The sequence below is a fragment of the Haemaphysalis longicornis genome, unplaced genomic scaffold (assembly GCF_048455015.1).
Source record: "Haemaphysalis longicornis isolate Haplotype H1 unplaced genomic scaffold, Haemaphysalis longicornis Haplotype H1 scaffold_1, whole genome shotgun sequence".
Taxonomy (NCBI): domain Eukaryota; kingdom Metazoa; phylum Arthropoda; class Arachnida; order Ixodida; family Ixodidae; genus Haemaphysalis; species Haemaphysalis longicornis.
Genome location: NW_027526203.1, coordinates 72,433,950 through 72,453,017, shown reverse-complemented (window position 1 = coordinate 72,453,017; position 19,068 = coordinate 72,433,950). Strand labels below are relative to the sequence as shown.

Genomic DNA, 19,068 nt, shown 5'->3' with positions numbered 1-19,068 from the left:
CAACAATTGCGGGCTTCAGTTGCCTCCTCCGAAAGGGTTCCTGAAGAAGACAGGCAAAGACGCGCTGCCGTCCCCTACACGCAAGTCATCAGTGAAGCTCTTGCAAGGGTGTTTGGCACATATGGCATTAAAATTGCACACGTGCCAACGAACAGGCTTAAGCAGAAGCTGGTACGCGTGAAGGACCCTTCAGAAAAATCAAGATTCCCCGGAGTTGCCTACAAAATTCCATGCAAGGATTGCGACGCATCCTACATAGGTGAAACTGGAAATTTTTAAAAGAATTCAGTAGCACCAGAACGATGTCAAAAAAGGCAATGCAAGCTGAAATGCCTTGGCGGATCATCACCTGGCTACTGACCACGTCATCGATTGGAATTCCGCAAGCATAATAGCATCAGAGAAGTGCCTGTCGACACGACTACTTTTAGAATCAGTGCATATTCAACCAACTAAAAACACGATTACCCGGTCGCGGGGTAATCTCCCCGAGACATACATGCGCACTCTGCGCCACCGAACCTATAAATAATCGCGACCTTTCACCCCCCTTTCATTGTGATCAAGGGACCAGTAGGGCCCCCAAAACGTCTTTATTTGTTTATTTGTTTTTGACCAGGCGAGTGCCTGCTTGTATTTCATCAACACCGAACTAACCCGCCTGAATCACCACTTTATAGACATTCAGCAATTCTTTGAATTGGTTTATTGTCGAGAGCTGTCTTGTTTATTTCCTTATTTTTTTGGCATTTCCGGTCTCATTTGAAATTGGGAGACCAGATAGCTTTTACTACGGGTCATGCACTGGTGACAACAAATATTGGATTTCACTTTAAACAATTTTCAGTTCTGTTTTATTGCTCACCAGCCAATGACCTGAAATATCAGAGGCTCTTAAAATATATGCTGGCATTTCTTTCCTGCACTGTAGTACAACTAATCATGACTTTTATCATATTTTGTTCACAAAGTGAAATATTTAGAAAGTATTCAGCTGAATGATAATGTTATTTCAGAAGCATGCGCAATCAACAAGGCCTCAATGACTCTCACCACGTGGTTCACTTGTTTCTGTCACAAATAACCTGATTGCAGCCACAATCCACCCAAGACGGAGGTAACATACCCTCTGGGATGATGAATATTTAAAATGCCTTACGAGTAATTGCTCAGCACATGAAATTGTGGCATTAAAACAGAAGACCCCTCTGTGGCATCCTTCACTTGGGGCAGCGCTTGATCACAAACTTCGAGAAGCTGAAAAATGCTCCATGCGCCGCTCCACCCAGCAGAAACAATGCAGGACGCAAGTTGGTAGGTGGACCGTTGGCATCCTGCGATTGTGAAGATTTTTATTTAGTAGATGCTCTTCTTTTTGTACCACTGTTCATTTCTCCTTTAACAAGCAGCTGAACTCCTGTGGGTTCTACGAATCATACAAGCATAATAAAACGCAGCAATGCAGAACAATTGGCAGGGTTGCCTCAATTTTTTTTTCTAGGAATGAAAACAATGTAGATAATCTATACACAACTACAATCAAACCTTTCAATTTTTACCTACTTCACTCCTAACAAGCACACATACACGTTAGACATGTGAGCAAGCCGCTAAATTTATGCCCACAAACTTAATCAGGCATCAGAAATCGACAGGGAACGTGTCACCTTTAAATGGCACTTTTTTCGTTCAGAACACGTAAATGGGCGAGAAAGACCTATAACTATGATTTGGTACCCTCATCTGGTATGGTTTTCAGGCAATGCTTACATCTCACTCCAGTACCTTCAGGTGGTGGAGATCTTTGAAAACTCATTGCGGACAAGTGGGTTGTGTTCAAGCTCTCGTATATTGCCAGCATATGCTGGATTCCAGCATTCCCAAATCAACGTGACGACTCGAATGTGGTGGATGCAAGAAAGAATAAGCACACGCCAAGGGCGTAGCCGGGAAGGGGGGGCGAGAGGGGGGGGGGCAGTGCCTCCCTTCTTCTTTGGTGGGGTTTTTTGGCGCAAGGGCATCTAAGGCCAAGAGCGCCATTGCTACGATGAGGTAAAAATGTGCTAATGAAATGAGTGCAAATAGTGCATAAAATTACTTCGGTGTAAAGGGCCGGATCCAAAAGATGAGTGAGGAGTGTGATGAGGCATGGAATGAGCTAACGGTGTATAGGGCCATGGTAAATAGAACCCTACGGATGAACAAGGTAATGAGGTGGACGAGAATGCTACTTTCTAAAACAAACCTGCTTTAAAAACCGATATCATCAAGGTATTCTAAAACTCTGCTGAACTCGAACACAGGACAGTCTGATAAAAACATTGCAATGTGCCGTGGCATATTCTTACGGTACATTTCCGGGAAATAGCGTCTCCTTTCTGGTTCCATGGCCGAGCACTCAACCAAAACATGGAGGACTGAAAGACCCTCGCCACATCTGGCACAGTTTGGCGGCTGGTCACCAGTCAGGAGGTAGGAATGCGTGCCATGTGTGTGTCCTATTCGTAGTCTGCATCGCCAGACCTCAAAGGCCCTGTTTTTTTCCCTGGCAGCTGATCGGCCGATTATAGGTTGTACCAAGTGAAGCTTGTTGTTTACTTCTCCGTCCCATTCTTTCTGCCAGAGCTGAAGGAGTATGTTTTACTGCTGGTTTCATATCCAGGTAAGGTACTTGCGTGATGTCAACACTGGTTCTTTCAGCTGCTCTGGCAGCAGCCTGGTCGGCTTCGTCGTTGCCAGCTATGCCACAATGGCCAGGAACCCAGCACACTATAATTTCTAAATTTAGCTGGTGTGCTTTGTACCGAGCTTTAAGAAGGGCAGTAAATGTGGGATTCTTGGTGCCCTTTCCTGTGGACAGGGCCGTGACAACGCTGAGTGAGTCTGTGAAGATAACCGACTTTTGTGTTTTGCTTGTGATAATGTGGTCCACAGCCAGATATACTCCGTGTGCTTCTGCTGTAAATATGGATGTGTTTTTATGCATTGTTTTTGCTATTGAAAGATGCTGTCCAACAACTGCATAGGCCACAGCCGATTTGGTTTTCGATGCATCAGTGAAAAACTGAGCAGCCTTGTACTTGTCTTGGAGGTATGCGAAGTGCTGTTTGACTTCCAATAGTGAGCCTTTCCTGTCTACTTGTCTAAATGAGGTGTCGCATGATATGATGCTTGTATCCCAGGGTGCCACGCATTCATCTGGGGTCATTTTGAGAGAGTCATCAAACGAGATCGATAGTTTTGTAGAGATGGAATTGATCAGCAGTGGAAACGGTTGAGCTAAGGAAGGTCGAGTTGAAAAGAGCAGCATTCTTGAGTTATCTCTAATCAGGGAGTCACACGGGTGCTCGGGCTGTGACGTAACCTTCAGGGCACAAATAATACCAATAAAAGTTCGCTGGTACTCCAGAGACCAACAGCCTGATTCAGCATAGAGGCTCAGTACTGGACTAGTGCGGAAGGCCCCTGTGGCCAACCTGATGCCCAAATTGTGGATAGGATCAAGCATTTTCAGTGCAGTGCTAGAGGCTGACCCATAAACTACACATCCATAATCTAGGCGGGACAAAACAAGACTTTTGTACAGGTGTAGTAGACACTTCTTGTCAGTGCCCCATTTCATGTGTGCTAGTATCTTAAAGGAGCCATGAAGAGAAAACACAAGTTTGGTTCATTCGAAAGATTGCCTCGTTAGAACCATAACGACACCACTTATAACGCAAACTTCGCTCAAATAAGCTACATAATTAGGAAAAAAGGAAATGACCATGCGACCCACCAGCTCATTTTCCGCAACAGAACCTATGATGTCACTCGAGAATGCTCTGCGATTGGCGGAGGCCGGCAAAAGCAAACGCATGTTAGGCAGGGATTACAGTTTGCATAGCGAGCTAAATGCCCGTGAAACATACTGCACATTCTTTTTATGACAAGGAACGGTGGAGTAAACGGTTGAAGGTCCGAACGAACTCACAAGCGTGTGCGCCAATGCGTACGAAACTAGGCGCCGGCCGAGCTCGACATCTCGCCGTCGCGCAGACAAATTTTCGGGTTCGAGGCTCTTCGGGGCCAACGAAGCGTTCCAGCACGCACAGCCGCGACCTTGCTTCGTATCGTAATCCCTTCACAGGAGGTTGGCCGTCATATCGCCAACCAGCAAAGGTAAAAATAGAAACGAGGGGAGTAAGGAACAGCAAGAAGCGACGAGATAGTGCCAGTCGTCGCGTAAGTTTCGAATGGTGTTGGCTTGCTGCTGTCGTTACGAGCTCCTTTCCAGTTTACAACCACTGAAAACTTCAGTTTGTTCGAGTACTTTACAATGAAATTTCGTTGCTGCGTTTTGAAATGCCCATGTAGTACGGGCAAATCGTCAAGGGAGTGCGACATCCCCGCCGGTGAGGAGATCTCCTTTCATGTGCTGCCCAACGACGAACCTAGGCGAAGCAAGTGGCTACGTTTTGTGAACTTTGCAAACGGAGGAGAAAGAGAGCTAAAGGAAGTACGAGTGTGCTCGCTTCATTTCCGAGGAAGTGATTACGGCAGGGACCCTTACGTCAGCTCACTCCTGGGACATGCTGGCGCTCGTCGCCGACTTCGTCAAATCGCTCTGACCTTGGGGAAACAAATGCCGTAAACACCGCGCATTGACGCTTGTATCTTTCTGGTCGAAGCAGAGAGCTCGCGCGAACGGCTTTCCATACACGACACCGGCCAACTGGCATAAGTGATACTGCTACTGAAATTGAACTATTATTAACCGTAATCAAAATACGGCACCATACGTACCAGTCTATATTCGTCCGTCGCGACGGGGCTGACGAGGCAGCGGTGCCGACGGCTGGGCGTTCGTCTGTTGTGGCTATCGCGGAATGGTCGCTTTCCCGTCCACCGCGTATCCCACAACTCTTGCCGCTCGTGCACTTGGAAGCATTGAGCGTTTTAGTGGTGTGAGGTTGTTAAATGCAAGCCCGAGCTCCTCGGCGAGAGTTTTGTTCTCCGGATCAGGCGATTCCATGACTAGGGCTGCGGGTGCCAGGCGGGTAAAGCTGGCTCAAAAATGTGTCTAAACATGAATGCCGCCATGATGCCACGCTGTAGTTGCCAGATCAGTAGTTGAAGATATGGCTAAGAATTTTTCTTGGAAATGGGGCACAAATTTAGGGCCCTAAGCTAAAATTAGGCAACTTTTATGGCAATAACTGAGTTTCTTAACAAGTTTATATGCTTTTTGTTAGTTTTCTTGGAGTATTCATGCCTGACGAACAAAAATAAATGAAATTATAAGCAAAAAGAAGACGTCGTGCTGAGGCGCCAAATTCAGTTTCGGTATATTGCGAGGAGCGTCAGTCGTGTGGGGCTAATTTACAAAGGTTCACTCTAATACGCCTTAGTGTCTGCTGTGTCACTTCGTTGCTTGCGAAGACTGCCGACGATACGGAATAAAGCCGCCGCCGCCTATCTTCAAGGACGCCTTCTCTACATGTCCGTAGTGGCTGCTGCCGATTTGAACTCGCCGTCAGCCGCTCATATCATGTTACGCGAAACATGTCTGGGCAGATCGGGTCCTTTTAATTGTAGATGATTCGTAAATTAAAAACAAACAAATGTACGAACCATTTTACCATGCCTAGCGTATAACTAGGCTCTTGTTTACGGGTGCTGTTATACTTTCACTGAACGGTGTTTTACTTGAGTCAGAGATAAAACAACTGCCAACTAATAATAATAATGGTAACTTTATTTGCACGATAAGGTGGTTTTCTAGAGGAGGACAAGGCGAAGTTGAAAGGTAATCCCGAATGTAGGTGCAGAAATCTCCTGTATGGGCGTGTGCGATTGGTGCATGCTCCTTTGATCGCTGAAACACGCAATCTGAAATTTTCGAGAATATATTTGATGCTTTGCATGACACATTTCTTAAATTCGGCGGATCAGTGACGTTGTTTAATTACGTATACTTGCACCTCTGCTCTCATATGGCCCATGTATATACCTGCACAGAGGAGGTGGGGGAGGAGTAAACTTCGTTCATGTGAGATGAGCACCCGTGTGGTGGGGCGTTAAGAAAAATTATTCTGTCCTTCCCTGGGTGCCTTCGCCAATGAACGGAAACGGCCACTTCTGTCCACGCCCAATTATCAGGACCACTCCGCCTGCAGGCGGTGTTGCCTGAAATGCCTGCGGGTTCGGCCGGAAATCTGTCTGTCAACAGAGACTGCCTAGGAAGCATGTTGAGGTAACACACATATGCGCTTTCTTGGGTCGCGATGGGACCGTCATGTATTTTGTGCAAGGCGAAGTCGACGAAGGCGAAGTCGATGAAAGTAAATTAATTTGAGTGCACCTATAAATTGTTATTGCCGCTCATTAGTTCAATCATAGTGGTTAACTTTGAAACAGCTGCCAAACATAACTATAGCAGGTGAATCAGACTGCCTAGCATGAGACTATCAATCGCTAATATAGAGTATTCAGACACTTAATGTGCATTGCATATGGCAGTCATTAAGAAAGCCGACAATAAATTGAACTCTCAATGTTATTATTTGCGACAGTTGCATCTGCACGTATCGGTTCAGCCAGGGCCATCTGGAGATGTTCTTCAGCTGTATACACTAGATAAAAGGAAGGAATGCGTTATGCGAATGCGATACGCGATAGAACGAAGGAATTCGATATGTGTAGCACAGCCTTCTCATTTATGCCAACATCAAACCGGTGGCCACAAAGGTGTCACACCAGACCTTGTAGAATTTCCATGCTTCCATTCCAGCATGCTCACAGCAACAAGGATGATGACGAAGTTGCATTACCAAAGCTGGGTTCCAGTAATGCTGTAGCTGATTATGAAAGTTCTGGCTAATGCTCATTCAGATTGTGGTCATCAGCATTCTTATTTTCATCAAAAATATTGGGCCATCGCAATGCCATCAGTCCGTGTATCAGAAGCAAAAATAAACTCAGCAAAAGCAAGAGGGTCATATGTACAAGCAATTCTTATTTAACAAATTTTATTTCACCACCAGTAATACCACCAGACCTCTAGGGAAGTTCGTGCTGGTAAGAGAAAGGCTAAGATGACCTAATGTGCGACTTCAAAGAAAGGAGAAACTGTAGAAGAAAGCCAGGGAGGTTAACCAAGGAAAGAAGAAGAGCTGTCCAGCTGGCTGTGCTACATGTGGAAATGGGAACAGTAAACTTGAAAGGAAAGGAAAGGACTGGCATAAAATAAAGGATAAAAAATTCGGGAGAAAAAAAAAACATGGCGAGGAAATGGCCAGTACAAAGACAGCACCATGGGCGAAAAAAAGATAGGCATAAAAGAAGCAGGCAAAATGACAAAATGGGCAAACAAAGGATGCTGCATGCTGGTAACACCCCTACAGCACCTGTGACTGTTTTTCTCTCTTAATCACTGCAATCTGCTTCTTCAAGGCAAGAACTGATTTGGCTACTTCAGCTCCATCTTGTCTAAAACCACTGAAATATGTCTGATTTTCTGTGTACATAATGTAAATAGGGTACATTATTTCTAATTATTAAAAATTTCTCCTGAAGTGTCTGCTCCTTCGTGGAAGCTTTCGTGACTAACTGCCTCTTAGAATTGCATTTGCTTTGTTCATTTTTTGCTCTTTTATGCTGCCTCTGCTTGTATTTGTTTATTTCGTTCTTCTCCTCTTCTCCAGTTCTTAGGTTTTTTATCATGAAATTGTTTTTTCTTCAAAAAGGTTTTTTGGCTTTTAACCCTGTCGGTTTATTGGCTTTAAACCTGCCATAGCTTTGCTGGAAATAGTTAGTTTCTCACACAATTTTCCTCTTTCTTTTTTCTGGGAGAGGGGGCATGAAATTTAAAAGGTAAAGAGCCCTGCAGCGACTAATGAACACTTGCACTACTTTCTTTGTAGTTGGAAGTACTGAAAGCTATAGTTCCACAAACCCAGAATGGAAATGCGCGTTCTACATGATATCTTCTAGTCTCTGGTTTGCTTTTGTCGAGATTTTGTTTAAGCTGCCATTAAATAGAATTATTGCGACCTAATGTAACCTGACAACATTAATCATGTACCTTGTGTGACGTCCCCAAGGATACAATCAATGACAAATCCTCTAAGCGTACCTAGAAAAACAGAAAATCTCCTGAGAGAGTTTCTTGATGCACATAACTTAGTAATATTAGGCTTGGGTATTTCACGGTTATTCAATCTAAGCTAATGCAAGGGCCTCTACCTAAAAGCATTTCAACTGGCGAAAAAAGTTGACACACGTGCTGCAGGGGCCTCGTAGACAGGCACAGGAACAGGCACAGAAAGCATGTTTGTTTAGCATAAAGTGCAGTCACAAATACGATTTCCATTTACATGCATTTCTTGGAAGCATTGTCCAGTTCGAACTTCCATTCGCTAGAAAAGCAAGTAGTTGTAAAGAGCACCTCAATAATACGGGGGGGTGGGGAGGCGTGTGAAACATGTTAAAATAGCGCTGTACAGACGGGACAACAAAGAAAAGACTACACAGGACTAGCGCTGCATATCAACTGAACTCTTTTAGCACACACAAAAGGATATATATATACACAAACAGCGCATGCGCGAATACGGGGGAAGGCACAAGGAAAAAATCAGGGGAAAAAAGCAATCAGGGGGAAGTGATTTCTTTTTAAAGGAAGCAGGAAAATAAATGGACTGGGGATATTATTAAGCTCTCATGGGAGTTCACCTGCATTTAACACAGTCCGGGTACGGGAATAGTAGAGGAAATAGGATAGGAGAGAGAAAAGTAAAGATTAGAAAGGTGAGAAAAGAGTAGAGAAGAGTAGTTCCACTGTGGTCGATTCCGTCGCACACAACACAACACGAACACTGTTGGCTGGCGTAATGCTGCGTCCGGGAGACGAGAAACCTCGAAGGGAACAGTGAAGCGCGGAGGCGAGCATGGTGCGACGAAGAGCGAAGTCTGCGGCGGTCCCGACCGCTTTGGAGACGGGTACTGGGGGAGGAGGGAGGGAGGGGGGGGGGGGCTGGAGCTGGCACTCGACCGCCCACACCAGCAGAGCGAAAGCCAGGCGACGTCCAACGGCCCGCGCTGGCAACGGGCCGCCGAAATGAAGCCCCTCCGAAGCACAGGAGCACGAAAAAACACGTCCGCTCAACTCCGAAGCGACGACCGAACTCCCCTGACGCACCCGCATAAGCTACCTCTCCGAGCGTACGAAGTACCCGCTAATCTAGGCGCTTCCCTTCTCAGCTGCGGAGAATGCAAAACTGCATCTAACGCGGCAGCATGGCACAAAAGTTCGCTACCAACCACAGGAAAAACTTCACACAGCGTGTCTGCACAGCAAAGTTTTCACGGCGCACTCACAGCAACGGTGGCTGCCATGATGGAATGCGTTGGTTACTAGGTAAATACCGACTACTGCCGCCAACTCTAGTAGGCAAAAAGGCAGCGGGCAACGCTGTAAGGGTGGCATCATGTCAGCGCCCGGGTGTAGCACGGTTTCAATGCACGGGCTGGCCGGGCAGCTTTTGCTCTAGAGTCAGTAGTATTAACTCTATGGCGGGTGCACTAGGTTTTACTAGTATTTTTAAAATGGCCGCCGTCTCGATCGACTCCCGCGTGTGGGTGCTATATGGAGTCGACATACTAAGTATCTGTTTCATGGACCGGCGCTATGACGCCATTGTACACGTCACGAAATGTTCAATTTTAGCGGGAGATTTGAAATTTTGGCTTAAATTGCCTTATTTCTCAGTGAATAAAGCATCATTTGCTTCCGGGAAAGCGCTTGGGGTACTATGAAACACCTAATCTTTCGAATAAAACAAACTTTTGTTTTCTCTTCATGGCTCCTTTAAGCACATTCATTGCCTTCAAACACTTCAGTTTCAGATGCTTCAGGTGGGGGGTGAACGAGAGTCTCGAGTCGAAGATCAATCCGAAAAACTTATGTTCTGTTTTAACAGAAGTAGATTTCTGGTGCAGGGGCAATGCCCCTTTTTTTCGAGAACAGTACACAGGCACTTTTTGAGGGGTTAAATTTGAAGCCATTCTCATCTGCCCATTTGAACAGCTTATTCACTGACAGCTGAATTTGGCGTTCACAAAAGGAGAGATTGCAGGACTTGAAGCCGATCTGCACATCGTCAACATACACTGAGTAAAACATGGTTGGCGGAAGTACAGTGCGTAGGGAATTCATTTTTACAATGAAAAGTGTGCAGCTCAGCACACCTCCCTGCGGCACCCCTGTCTCTTGTGTGAATGGTTTAGACAGAGTACTGCCGATCCTTACACGAAATGTCCTATCAGAGAGGTAGCTTTCAATTGTTTTTAGCATATTTCCTTGTATCCCAAGGGCACAGAGATCTCTCAATATACCAAACCGCCAAGTAGTATCATAGGCCTTTTCAAGGTCAAAGAATACAGACAGAAAGTATTGTTTATGCGCGAACGCATATCTTATTTGGGACTCCAAGCGCACAAGTTGGTCAAGCGTGGATTTTTGTTCTCGAAAGCCACACTGGAATGGATCCAGGAGCCTGTTTGCTTCTAGAAAATGCATTAATCTTCGGTTGATCCTTTTTTCAAATACTTTGCACAAACAGCTTGTGAGAGCTATAGGTCTGCAGCTAGATGCAACTGCTGGGTCCTTCCCTTCCTTCAATACTGGAACAACAATGGCCTCTTTCAGCCTTGGAGGGATATATCCATTGTTCCAGATCCTATTAAAAAGCGATAGTAATGAAAGTTGAGTTTCTGGGTGCAAGTTCTTGATCATTTCATAGTGAATATTGTCATGTCCAGGTGCTGCTTTACCAAGTGTGTTTAGGCAGGCTTCAAACTCAGCAATAGAAAACTCAGCATTATATGCCTCACTTGGAGGTGATTTACGATGAAGTTGCAGTTTTTCTTCCCTACGTTTCAATTTAAGAAACTTGGCTGAGTAGTGCGCTGCACTTGAAACCAACTCAAAGTATGCTCCCAGTGCATCCGCCTGATCTTCCAGAGTGCCACCAGCATTATCAACTATAGGGCGGGGGCAAGTCTGCTGCCCTTGCAACTTGCGTATCCTATTCCATACTTTATTTTGGTCGGTGTAAGAGTTAATGCCCTCTATGTACTTCTCCCAACTCTCACTTTTTGCTATCCGTCTCACCCTTCTCGATTGGGATTTGATGCGTTTGAAGTTTATGTAGTTTTCAGTCGTGGGAGAGTTACGGAAGAGGCGCCATGCTGCATTTTGTTTTTTCCTAGCACTTTGGCAGTCCTCATTCCACCAAGGAATCGGCTTTCTTTTTGGGTTACCAGAACTTTGTGGGATACATTCACTAGCAGCTTCAATTATGTGCTTTTCGATAAAAGAAAGTGCGCTGTTGATGTCCAGTGAATCTAGATAGTCACGTGGAAGACAGCTGAGCTGTCGAAACGTTTTCCAGTCAGCAGACCCCATCCTCCATCGTGGTACATTGTTCTGCCCATGTGTCGACACTACCTTCTCTTTCAGCACGACTGGAAAGTGGTCGCTTCCATAAGGGTCATCCAGGACGTGCCAGTCCAGTAGTGGGAAGAGAGTAGCAGTGCAGAGAGCTACGTCAACTGATGAGGATGTTTTGTGCGTGGGACTAAAGTATGTGGGCTTCTTTTTGTTCAGTGTGCAAGCTCCAGTGGAGACTAGTAATTTTTCTATCATTCGCCCTCTTGAATCGTAGTTTTCACAGCCCCAGAGAGGATGATGGGCATTGTAGTCTCCTGCTATTATGTACGGTTCTGGCAGCTGGTCCATTAGATTTTCAAATTCAGATTTCTGTAGTCGCTTGTCTGGGGGAATGTAAATAGAGCAAATTGTTATTAATCGCTGCAACCATATAACTCTCACAGCTACAGCCTCTAGTTCAGTCTTGAGTTTAACTTCCTTAGCTGTGGGTGACCTTTGAAGGATAATGGCCACACCACCCGATGGTTGGTTGGTGTTTTGCCTGTCCTTTCTGTATGTGATGTACTGGGGTAAAAAGTCTGTGTGTTTGCTGCTTAAGTGGGTTTCTTGGAGACACACTGCCAGAGGTGCATGCTCCCAGAGCAGCTCTTTAACATCATCCAGGTTTTTCAGAAGCCCCCTGCAGTTCCACTGCAGTACACTACAAAACGTCATTGCTAGTATGGAGGCGTTTGTTACTAAAGGCAGGCTCAGCTTGTTAGCTGCCAGAGCCTTTTCCAGTAGGAGACACCTTAGGGAGCTCTGCTTTCTTTATCAGTTCCTGGGAGTTCGTACACTCCAGTGGTTTGTGGCGATCCTTCGGCGTGATTGACGTAGAGGATGGCTCACTTGTGTCCATAGCCTCCAAAGAAGGCTTCTTTGTTGACGGTTTGAGACCTGGGGCCTTGGCTGGCCTCCGGTTCTCCTGTGAGGTTACGACCGTCTCAGTGGTGTTAGGCAGCTGTGCAGACCGCGAGGCTGCAGCTGACACATTGGCCGTTTTCGGGCCACCATTTCCTGGATGTGCAGCAGGTGCCGCTGTTTGCACCTGGGGGGCTGATGATGTCCCCTCAGGCCCTCTCAACGAGGTCCCTGATTGGACAGTTGCCGCACCCTGACGCGCCACGTCGGCGTATGCTATCTTATGCGTGATAACAAGACGCCTGCGTGCTTCGGGGTAAGAGATGTTTTCTTTTACTTTCAACGCAATGATTTCTTTTTCTTTTTTCCATTGCTGGCATGAGCGTGAGTATGCAGCATGGTCACCGCTGCAGTTGACACAGTGTGGTGGGGCAGTGCAGCTTTCGGACACATGGTCGGTTTTGCTGCATTTTGCACATGTCTGCTTACCCCTGCAACTCTGTGATCCGTGGCCAAATTTCTGACAAGTATAGCACCGGCGCGGGTTGGGGATGTAAGGTCTGACTCGGATTTTCACGTAGCCAGCTTCTACGGTCTCCGGGAGAACCGTTGTGCCAAAGGTGAGAACAATGTGCTTGGTGGGGATTTCTTTGTTTTCGCGGCGGATGACTATCCGCTGAACTTTGATGACATTTTGCTCATGGAAGCCTTCAAGGAGTTCATTTTCAGTAAGGTCTAGGAGGTCTGCTTCACTTATGACACCACGCACAGTGTTCATGGAGCGGTGAGGACTGACAGTAACAGCGTTGTCACCAATTTTGTCAACTTTGAGGAGCTTGTCACATTGAGTCTTATCTTTAACTTCAATCAGCAGGTCGCCATTGGACATTTTTTGTGCCTTGTAGCCAGCCCCAATGAGGTTCGACAGACATTTGGACACAAGAAATGGTGACATCTTTCTCATTGTTGTGTTCTCATTTTCCGAGTGCATCACGTGAGAGCGTGGAAAACACTCTTGCCTCTTTGAAAGAAAAAATTCAAAGGTGGTTGCCTCGGTGCGCCCCCTTTTAAGAGAGCGATTCATGGAAAAGGGATTAGAAGATGCCATACAACAAGTATGTGTTCGGTGGCAAGGCCGGTCGCCCACCACCGAGCCCAACAAGGGAACGTGGCTTTTTCAGCACACGCTAACCGTACCTTGCCACTATAACCCTATGCTTGAAATCAAGAGTGACGTCTTTGCACAGGGTTAACCCTCGCCACCTGCAGAAAAAACGGAGAAATAAGGAAGAGAGAAGATGACAGGACAGGGTTAGGAAAGACGATAGGAAAGGAAAAGAATGAAGAAGAGGACAGGAAAAGGCGACTGGCTGATTCCCCCCAGGTCGGGTCAGACTGGGGGCACCGTCTACGGGAAGCGGGGGCCGAAGTGGTGTGTTGCTTCTGCCAGGGGGCCATGAAGGTCCAAAACAACCCTGGCTTTGGCTCAACCACCAGGATGCCCTTTTCCCCGGACACGGCAAAGCCACGCACAGCCGAGGGCGTGGGTGGGTCCAACCCACATGGGCTCGGGGTCCGCGGTGTCGCCACTACCGTCACCTTGAAACGCAAGGCGCCCCTGCGGGCTGCCAGTGCCCCCCCCCCCCCCCCCCACTGCTATAATGTTTTATGCCAAGGCTGGGGTGCGGTTTAAGCAGCCTGAAAAACCGCCTGAAGTCACCTGCAGGCACGGAACCTGCAGTTTTAAGGACAATCTTGCTCATATAAAGCTGAAAACAGGGGCTATGTCAACGTCTGATCCCTGCGCCCGCTCAGGATGGTGTTGTACCTGTCAATATATACAGCCCGGCTGCATTTCGCGCCGGATACACCGACAAGCGCCGGGAGCCTGCCGCGAGCCGATCGAAACAGCCCCACTGTTTCACTGGCGGAACAGCACGGCCGGGGAATGGCAGAACAGCAGGAAAAGCCTCATATAGGCTTACATGTGGACGGGAGCGTGTCATTCCTTGTCTTTACACTGGTACAAAGTATAATCACATGACAGAGCATGTCGCTGTATTTTGTTCAGTCAACTATCAATCTTTGATATGTTTATTTTTCTACCGACATCGCATTTCATTGACTATTGCAGATCCATAATTTCTGCTGCATAAAAAGCATTGCTCTGCCCATCTTGTATTTCCTCCACATCAACAAAACTACACAATTCTCCTTATTGCGGAGCTTTGTTTTTTTGGCACTATTCCACTGTTTCCTTGACCTCCCTCTTGGTTAGGATCAGCATTCTGTATTTGCTTAACCAGAATTTTACTGAAGCCATGTCTGTTTCGATTTAACAGATAGAAATATAATGAAATTTAAGAAACGTGCAACAAGCTCAACATTCAACAGCAGTGCAATAAGGTGTTCCGCTTAGCGCAAACTTACTACTCACGTTACTAGCACAAAAAATAACAAAAGGCGATTACTTAAGGACGAAGACGCACGTTTGCTAGCTTCACCGCCATAATATACGAATTCACCGCATGTACTGTCCACTGCGATTCGAAGGTTATCGCGGGAAAGCTACTCTTTCAAACGAAGCAGAAAGAACACCAGCTTTAGCAAATATTCCATGCAAGTTCCGTTATCGTCGGCGTAGATAAAGGGCAACCAATTCCAAGTCTGTGCTTGATAACAACGAATGTACAGCTTGAAACTCAAGGAGTGGCAAGTCAGTCGTGCGGGCCATTGTTGTATCATGGAACAGCCAACAAGGGAGCGAAGAGTGCGAAATCTTGATTTTCATGGTTCCGAAACGAAACCGTGGGCTGGTGGCCCGCTTGGCCGCTCAATGCTGGCGCGATAACCTTCAAATCGTGCTCGACTGTACTTCATAGCTGACAAGAAAAAGTCCCTTTTCTAAAGGAAAATCTTTTATAAAACATGAGAATCTTGATAGTAAACAACCAGTGTTGGCCTCCATTTCCGCCCGACAAACTTCGGGGACCGCGCGCCACTCACGAGCGCACTCATGATCACGCTCACGAGCGCGGGTCCACCTAACCACCTGCTCTGCGGATGAATGAATCGCCCGTGGTCTGCCCATAGACCAGCGAACGGGAATTTAGGTGATCATCATTATCATCACTATCTAAGCTCCTTAAGGTGGGCTTTACGGTTAGTGTTGAGCATACACAAATCGCATGTTAAAGTCAGTTATTTCAAGCTTCGTTTGCAAAACAACGCGCAAGATGCCTTGCCTACATATTTCCCCGTCCCATCTTTTGGTCGACCACGGTCGCCCCCCCCCCCCCCCGAAAAAAATTCCTGGCTACGCGCCTGGCACACGCCCAATCAGGAGTACGTTCAGCATGCACGTCGGTTGTTTAAAAAAAAAAGGTGTAATGTAGTGCTCAGAAGACTCAATGCTTGCACGCATCTTGGAGCAGCAACGGCCTTGACAGATGTGTTTGAGTGGTTTTCCTCTCTCATAACATCCACAGTGCTTTCAGGAAAAGCCCCAGGCCTTTTAATTAGCATGTTCCAGTTAGGAATAATGCAGCTGATACTTTACACTTTCAAATCTTTTCCTTTGTGGAAGGATGTTTCTTTATTGGCGGTACAGCACTAGTGTGCGTAAATCGCAGCCTTCAGAACCCAAATCAGGAATCTTTAAATGGTACGGGCAGTTACATAACTATTTGAAAAAGTGGACTGCAAGGACTGTCAATTCGCATGATAAACATAAAAAAAATAGCTGAAAACAGAACTGGTAAGGCTTTATCGAAGACTAAACTACGAAGGTAATAACATTTTTGTGTACCTAAGAAATATGGCTTCACCGTAAACATGACTAACACCAGGAAATTCGTATACATGATGATTAACTGCTACGCCCACATTATGATTTTGGGTGAAACTGAGTTTTCCGAAATTAACAACAAAGGTTGCCATTTAGAGGTTACATGTTAGGTTATGCATGAAACACCAATAATTGTTGTTACGGGGGCGAGAACTTGTACATTCAAGTGATCGAACATTATTCAAGTATGGTAGCCCACTGTGCTACCAAAACTGTGTTTGAAAACTCACGTTCTGGCGGCCAAACACTGTTGACAATGCTTGTGGCTCTTGTCCGGTTGAATGGAGGGACGTGATATGCTCAGACCGTCCAGAGGTCTAAAACAGGATGACACATGATTACCACACAGGCAAGAATGGAAATTATTGGGTGCACGAATGTTACAACTCGGGCAACACAACATTCAGCCAAAATCAATGCCCGCGTACAGCGGCACCGTACACATGGTCAGGTGGCTCGCCGCAAACGCAACGAAGCTTGCGAGGCGCGCACATTCGCTCGCAAACGATTCTCCCTCGCCATTCACAACACGGCACAAACGACAGCGGCGATTAACGAAGCCGTAAACGCTGCGCAGCACAGTTTAGAGGAGTAGCCGCCCGTGTTCTGATAAACTACGCGTAAGACGTGGTTCGCAGTGGTGAACTCTGAAGCTGTTCAATATAGTGCTCCGGAATGGGAAACGTTACTGAGTTACTGAGCGCCGCTGCGTTACTGAGCGCCAGTGCGTTCAGCGCTCAATGCAAGCACCACAATGTTCTTTCGCACATCGCCTTTCTAGAGACCAGCCCTCTAGGTTCAACCTAGCCAGTTCAGTTAAACAATTCACACACGCGGGCTCCTGTTAACGAATCCTTAAAGCGGCGATCACAGCTACAAACGACATCCAGTGACAAGAAAGACGGCAAATGTGACGAGACAGCTTACCTGCCAGGACGTTTAACGACGCAGAAGAGCGAGCGACGTTCAGGGGCAAGCGCCGAACGAAATTAGCCGTCTTCAGGTGCAAAGTTGTTCTCAAATATTTCTTCGCGAAGTCGAACACGACAGCCACAACCGAAAACGACGAGGGACCCAATTAACCCTGATAACTGCGCTTGTTTAACGGCACGACGGTACACCACAGATCACAATCGACGCCAGACGGGTCACGGCAGTCACGGGGCGATTCGAGGAGGTAACTGGCCGCGCCGCCGCACGCCGTACTCAGGGTGTCGGCCATTGGCAGCGGGTTGCGTAAACAAATTAAAACGGCAACAATAAATAATTGCCTATTTTACTGAATATAACAGTAACTTATTATTTTTTGTGTGTAATATAATAAAGAAGCTTATATTTTTTAAGTTTACAAACACAAAACGCGAACGGAGTTTTTTGGCGCTCAATTTGAACGTTAAAAAAAGCAGCAGATAGTAAGAAAACACTCCGCAATGAAATTTGGCAGTGTTCTAGTGTAAGTAATCGTATTATTATTTGGCGTCTGTTTATTTAGCGCCCGATTTCATGCCCCCTCCCTCCCCAACTTTTGTTTTCTTTTGATATCTGCCTTGTTCTCCAACGTTGTTTCTGCAGGAGAAACTAGGTGGTCTGTTTATTTCATTTGTACACAATATTTACGGTCGCTAACAATAAGAATGGAATAAAATTGTGATTGCTAGTACTTTATAACTCCACTGAGTGACGAGAATGACTGTTGTCAGAGGGGGCTATGATTGTGCTGGTGGGGCAGGAGAAGAACAGGGAACGACGGAATGATGATACAGATGTCACAGTTCAAGGTTGTGCTGTGCTCCGTGGAAGGCTGTAGAAAACAAAAAGTGGCAGGGGCAGTGTTATTCTGTCGATGTCGTAATAAGCAAGGGCTGATATTTTTTCCTGTTTCAACGTAGGTGCTGCCGCTGCTTTTTATTGAATTTGGCAGCTTTTTTTTTTTGCTTTTGAACATTTTAGACGAGGTTGGGTGGTTGGTACAATGGGATGTCTTTTTGAAATTGTATTGCATGCATGACCCCAATCAATGATGAGCTGAACACCTTTTCCTCACCCTTTCAACACCCTTCCAAAAAAAAGGGTGTTGAGGTTGGTCAACACCCTTTTTTTCACGCAAAAAGGGTGGAAAGCTACAAAAAAGGGTGTTGAGATTCAAGAAAAAGGGCGTAAGGGCCTCCCAACACCCTTTTTTTAATCTTACACCCTTTTTGGCCAAAAGGGTGTAAAAAAGTTTAGTGTGTACTCCACACTCATCATACTCCACGCACGAAGGCGACAGCTCTCGTACGAACCATCCCCACAGTACGAGAGCTGCGCCGCCGCCGCCGCCGCCGTAGGAGTAGTAGTAGTAGTAGTAGTAGTAGTAGTAGTAGTAGTAGTAGTAGTAGTAGTAGTAGTAGTAGTATAGTAGTAGCAGTAGCAGTAGTAGTAGTAGTAGTAGTAGTAGTAGTTGTAGTAGTAGTAGTTGTAGTAGTGCCAGCAGTGCCAGCCGCAGGATGGCACGAAGGCGACAGCTCTCTTTCAACCATCCCACAGTAAGAGAGCTGCGGCGCAGTGCCAGCCGCAGGATGGCACGAAGGCGACAGCTCTCTTTCAACCATCCCACAGTAAGAGAGCTGCGCCGCAGTGCCGGTTGTTGTTGTTGACTCGCCGCCCGCGAGTCACGGAAGTATCGTATACTTTCCTAAAACTGCGGGTGCTCACCACCGTGAAACTCTCAGGGGGAATTTCCTTCGATGGGATAACTTCAGCGAGAGACATTGAGCGTGTAGCAGATACGAATCCGAGAGATAAAAAAACGCGCTGAAACAGTACGAGCTGCAAAGCGCTCGAGGCTGACCACAATACAAGCGGTTATCAGCCTGCGGCGACCGCGTCGCCCGCTCCAACTCAGAGC

General features: G+C 46.5%; 1 long non-coding RNA gene across 1 annotated transcript; it reads right to left on the bottom strand.

The window, feature by feature from the left end:
- Window positions 1-809: 809 nt before the first annotated feature.
- LOC144164541 (uncharacterized) lies at window positions 810-17,316 on the bottom strand. Its single transcript, XR_013321210.1, has 3 exons — window positions 17,109-17,316; window positions 16,412-16,498; window positions 810-1,334 (listed from the first exon to the last, which is right to left on the bottom strand). It is a non-coding gene; the product is annotated as an uncharacterized LOC144164541 (long non-coding RNA).
- Between the last annotated feature and the right edge of the window lie 1,752 nt (window positions 17,317-19,068).